Genomic DNA, 6000 nt, shown 5'->3' on the forward strand with positions numbered 1-6000 from the left:
TCTGTTACACGGCACTAGGGACTCGAACCACCGAACTGCTGACATTTCTGACCGACAAGCTTAATCTCTTTAGCCATTGAGCCACCGCGTCCCTTTCATACTGTACAGGTCTTCCTAATGAATTATATCTCTCCTGACAGCCTTTAGGTTGCTTAATTCTGTTAAGAATTGCAATTTCTGGATGGTCTTCAAGGACAAGTCCAGATACAGTAACCTGATCATGGATTTATAATGGCATTAATTGCTCTCGGCATGGCCCCACTGTCAAAAGGGATATAACTGATGGCCCAGCACACCTGGGTGACCCAGTCAGATTTATAAATCACATATCATAGACCTGCTCCTCTAGAATGTGTTCCTTCCTCTCCTGAGCTAGAGGAGAGCTTCACAACCTATATAATGTTACATGCACCAACATCTTTTTCCCCAAATTATTTCATTCCATCTACTTTCTCATTGCTTCCAGATTTCAGACACAAATTCATACTAGATCTTCTGCCCAATTTGGGGAGCAGAGGTACAACTGGATATCAATGTCATAATAATTAAATCTCACTCAAATGGTGGATGGGTTCCTTCCCTTAATATCAGCCAAGGTCTCAATGGTCTTCATAATTTCCTCTCATTCTTGGAATCATTGCTCTGGTCTTATTCAAAGCATCTTAAGATCCCATATCTAATTCAAAATCCTAGTTAGCAAAGTTCAGATAAGCATCTTCCTTGTATCCTCATCCAATCAGATCTTAATAATACATACCAGGTCTGTTTCAGTGGTGAAATCCTCTGAAGTCTGCTACCAGTTCGGTGAGCCTGAGCATGCTTGTGCAGCACTAAAAAAGGAACATTTTGAAGCCTTTCGAATCTGCAAAGGTAAGTAGAACAGCGTGGGGGGGATGAATCTGCTGTGCCACGCGATTTAGATTAGCTAGAAAGCAGGAAATCCAATGATTCTAGCTAATGTAAATTGCGCATCACAGCTGATCGTTGCCCAGTTGATCATCGGAAATACCGGTTCACCCAAACCAGTAGCATTTTTTACTACCGGTTCGGGCAAACTGGTCCAAACAGACAGCATTGAATCCCTGGTCTGTTTGCTCCTCTCCAAAATAAAAAGACCATAGCCTTATTGCCAATATATCTGGCATTCTATGGCAGCAGACTGAGGCCAAGGTGTGCTGGACATAGCATCCAGGGGCTGGGCTAAAGGTCTCCTTCTCCTAGACTGGAGAATCAAAAACAAAGATTGGGCTGCGGGAAAGGAAAATCTAAAGAGTAATTGGATTCTCTTCCCACTGGCAAAAGGGGAAAAAAATAAGCTCAACAGTCCAGATCTGTTAGTTAAGATTAAGCCAAGTTTTTTTTAAAAAAGGTGGTTAATTTCCTGCTCAAAACCAACATGAAATTTTATATTTTAGAAGTGCTATATCCTGCTTTCCCCAACACAGTACTTTCTAAGTGTTTTGGAGGTAGGATTTAAAAAGTTTACACGTATAAAATGCATTGATCAGGGTAGAGGCTCCCAATTACTTGCGACCATAACAAATATATGTCTCTTCCTACAAATTCTTCTAAAATGTCTATGCAGCTGGTAAAGGGGAAAGCATCAGCCAACCAAGGTTTTTCTCTCATGCATAGATTTCCAGAGTAACTGTCAGGCCTGCAGCCATCTTTTCTTTTGGATCTTTGGCCTGCCACACTTTCTATTATTCTACTATACATTTTCTCTTGTGGGGAAATGGGAGGGGGGATTGTAGGAGTGAGATGCAATGTAGCCATAACAAAATTCTTTCTAGAAAGCCAAGGCCATCCTTTGTCTTTGCACCTCTGCACCTGTCCAGAACTGGATGGGTGGAACTGCCAGCATGGCTGTGGAAGATTGGACCATGTGTTGGACTTGTGGGTGTGGGGGCAAGATCATGAACTTTCAACTAAGCGGGGAAAACCGGGAAGCTTTCAGATTTGGGTTTTCCCAGATGTGCCAACATGGCTCTCTTAATAAATTGGAACTTTAAGCAATACTTTGCCTTGGACTCTGATTTACTTTTTGATGCTATTTGGAGCCCTGACAGTAACTTTACCATTATAAACCTGGAAGTGAAACCATTAAAGCAATGATGTTCGTGTTCCATGTTCACATTCCACATTCACATTTTCAAGTTCTCCAGATGTTTTTGTTTTTCTGAATCCACTAGGGGGCAAATATCAATATTACTGTACTTTTTTAAAATCCAGACTTTTAAATTACATTACACTCACTAGAGATCAAATTTCAAGTTATTATTTTAAGGTCAAAGGACATAACTCTAAGAACTCTAACAGCAGTAATTTGGCAAAGTCAATAATATTTGCAAAGAATTTCCCATCACCTTCAAAATAGTTTCTGCTGACAGATTGGAATGTAGGGTGGGTAGGTGTATAGTATCTTCAGCAGCTTCAGGGGTCTGGAAGAAGAATGTAAAAAAACAACTCACAGGAAAGTAGCGTGCACCACCATGTGTAAATTATTGAGCTGTAGACCAGAAAAGGGCAGAGGGAAACTCTAATGAAATGCATAATTGCAATCCCTCTCACTTCTCCTCTATAACAGATGGATAGTCTTAGGGAGATTGGGCAATTTAGTGTTTGTGAGGTAAACAGCTGTGGGGATTTGGGCATTAAAATGATGTAATTGAGACCATCAAGAATGGCATTTGCCTATTTTTCTGTTTCCTTTTCTTTTATGAGGGAACACATTATTCATGGGCTCTGAAAGGGTTTGTACCAAATGGTGTAGTGGTTAAGACACTAGGCTTGGAGCCAGGAGATCATGAATTCCAGTTCTAGCTTAGGCCCAAAGCTCTAAGCCAGCCCAATCATACTCTCACAGCCTTGGGAAGAAGAAGTCAGTGGCAAACTATTTCTTGCCAAGAGAAATGCAGGCAGTTGTCAGGAGTCAAAACTGGAGGGAGGGTGGAAGGGAGGAATGAAGGAAGGAATGAAGAAGGAACAAAGGGAGGAAAGAAGGAAGGAAAGAAATCTAACTAAGTTCATATGAAGGGCTTCCATCTTAAAAAGGAAGCGATGTGTTGACACTGAAGTGTGATCGTTTGATGCCGGGGATTTCAAAGATTAGCATAGCGTCTGAGAAGAATCTTTTCCTTGTCATCAACAATCAATCATACATCTGAAGGGCCCACCTTCAGATATTATGCAATGACTCACGACTGCCTGCAATTTGGCAGTTCAAATCCCACCAGGCTCAAGGTTGACTCAGCCTTCCATCCTTCCAAGGTCGGTAAAATAAGGACCCAGATTGTTGGGGGCAATATGCTGACTCTGTAAACTGCTTAGAGAGGGCTATAAAGCATTGTGAAGTGGTATATAAGTCTAAGTGCTATTGCTACCAGTATTATCCACATTCTGAATTGTGCTTAGAAATAAGCAATTGTATAAGGATTGAAGCATTTTAATGTATTTCATATATATATATATATATATATATATATATATATATATATATATATATATATATATATATATATATATATATATATATATATATATATATATATATATATATATATATATATATATATATATAAAATACATTCAGAGTCTGTAGATTACTTCTGTTCCAAAGTTTTCTCAACATCAGGCAAAAGATAATAGAAAAAATATTTGAGATAGAAAGGGAAAATACATTCTGTGACATTTAGAGGTAAGTGAAGCATGCTTGAAGTTATGAAAAAAAAGTGATGTTCTCTGAATATGCCTTAAGGTCTCATATATTTGCTCTCTTAGAAAACTGGAACTTGGTTTCATTGACAAAATAGAGAATTGAATGGAGAACCAACACAGTTGCTCACAGTTTCTTGAAAATTAGCTGGACAATAGAAGAAAAGCAGAAAGCAATTACTTATGTCCAGAGAGAGATTGAGATTTTGGGAAATTTTTATTTTATTTTAATTGAACAAAAACACAAAAAAAGAATCATCCTTCATTACATCTTGTAGAAAGCGTGTCGATTGGTTACAGATAACTTTCGTGCATTTCTTCCATAGTCATTACTTATAGTTCATATTAGATTATACGCTTTAAATCAAAAATCTTTGTATATCTTACTATTAGTGTACCACAATTCTCATTTGACTACAATTATTTGAACATGCTTTTACCTCAAATCATTCATACTTAAAGACACAACCACATGATGGCATTCATTAGCTATTTCAAAAAAATCCTCCAATAACATTACACCTTTATGATATCTTTTAAATAAAAGTCAATTAATAAAGTTTCTAAAACTCCCCCCCTTTTTCCCCCCAACTCACTGTTTAGAATTTATATCCGAGTTACCGTAGCATGTATATATTGTTAAACAATGACCATTAATATTTCCTTGTTATTATTATAATTGGCTAAAAATCATTTACTATTTATGTCCCATCTCCGAGAGATGGAGATTTTGGATTAGCCATTCATGGCATTTGTGTCTTGGTCAATAGAGCTATCCCCAAAAGTGAATGGAATGGTAATTGGACCACAATTTCCAAACTCTTGCTGCTGCCTTCTTTGGGAAGGAGAGATGAAATAGAATGATCTCACCAGCTCCCCACCTCCCCGTGGCTTTAGGCTGGTTTGGTTTGGTTTATTGGATTTATATGCCGCCCTTCTCCCAAGGACTCAGGGCGGCGAACAACATAAAAGAAAACACATATTACAAAAATTAAAAGGGACATTAAATAAAGTATCCAAAAAAACCCCAATTGATATTTACAATTAAAAATTAAAAATTAAATTAAAATTAACAACCAAATTAATCCTATATTTTATTCTATTCAGGCCAGGCCGGCTTGCTGGAAAAGCCAACTTTTTAGGGCACGTCGGAAGGACCGGAGGTCGGGGATTATGCGAAGCTCCGCAGGCAGCTCATTCCAAAGGGAAGGCGCTCCCACAGAGAAGGCTCTCCCTCTGGGGGTCGCTAGCCGACACTGTCTGGCCGACAGCACCCTTTACTTTGCACTTAACAGAGAAACAGGGAAATTGAATGCCATTGAAAACACAACCTGCTGCTGGATGAAAAAGAAGGCAGGTACAGTAACTGATATGCACCTCTTGGCCATCTCCATTATAAATAAGGACACAGGTAGTCCTCGATTTACAACAGTTTATTTAGTGACCGTTCAAAGTCACAAGGGCAGTTTAAAAAGTGACTTATGACCATCTTTCACACTTATGACTCTTGCAACATCTCTATGGTCACCTGATCATCTTTTGTGATCTTCTGATAAGAAAAGTCAATGGGGAAGCCAGATTCACTTAACAACCGTGTTACTAATTTAACGACTGCAGTGATTCACTTAACAACCATGGCAGGAAAAGTCGTAAAATGGGACAGAATTAGCTTGCGCGGAGCACATCTCTGAGCAAACTGGCAGTAGCGGCAGCTGGAACCCACCACTGGGTAGAATGTGGTGTACAGATAGTCCTCGGCTTATGTCTGGCTTAGCCACAGAAATTTTGGACTCAGTTGTGGTCATAAGCCGAGGACTATCTGTACACCACATTCTACCCAGTGGTGGGTTCCAGCTGCCGCTACTGCCAGTTTGCTCAGAGATGTGCTCCGTGCATGCATGTGCTTGATGCACACTGTGCATGCATGCGCAGTAAAACAAAAATTGCTCTGTGCATGCGCAGAAGCCAAAAACAAGATGGCGGTGCCTATGGCGCCGCCAGGAAAACCAGTTTGGGTGTGTGGCAGGCCTGGGTGCTGCCAGTTCCAGTGACACATGCCACCAAACTACTAGCGGTTCAGTCGAACTGGTCCGAACCGGTAGGAACCCACCTCTGATTCTATCCATGAGAATCTCACCAGTATTTCTTTTCTTTTAAAAGTAATTTTGAATGCAAATTCTTTTCTTTTGTTTAATCAAATAGAACGAGCTCTTTGGAAAAAAATATCCCGGAGCTCTATCTTGGACGGGTGTCAAACTCGATTTCATTGAGGGCTGCATCAGGGTT

At 39.7% G+C, this 6000-nt stretch overlaps 1 protein-coding gene across 1 annotated transcript in view; it reads left to right on the forward strand.

Moving 5' to 3' along the window:
- CDK8 (cyclin dependent kinase 8) overlaps positions 1-5050 on the forward strand; it is a 68683-nt gene extending 63633 nt beyond the window's left edge. The window contains exon 14 of the mRNA XM_087721237.1: positions 4822-5050. The gene's annotated coding sequence lies outside the window, so the exon portion shown is untranslated. The remainder of the gene's footprint in view (positions 1-4821) is intronic.
- Positions 5051-6000: the final 950 nt, after the last annotated feature.

The sequence above is a fragment of the Thamnophis sirtalis genome, unplaced genomic scaffold (assembly GCF_051295495.1).
Source record: "Thamnophis sirtalis isolate CommonGarterSnake01/CBP01778 unplaced genomic scaffold, rThaSir2_p1.2 scaffold_8, whole genome shotgun sequence".
NCBI classification, from domain to species: domain Eukaryota; kingdom Metazoa; phylum Chordata; class Lepidosauria; order Squamata; family Natricidae; genus Thamnophis; species Thamnophis sirtalis.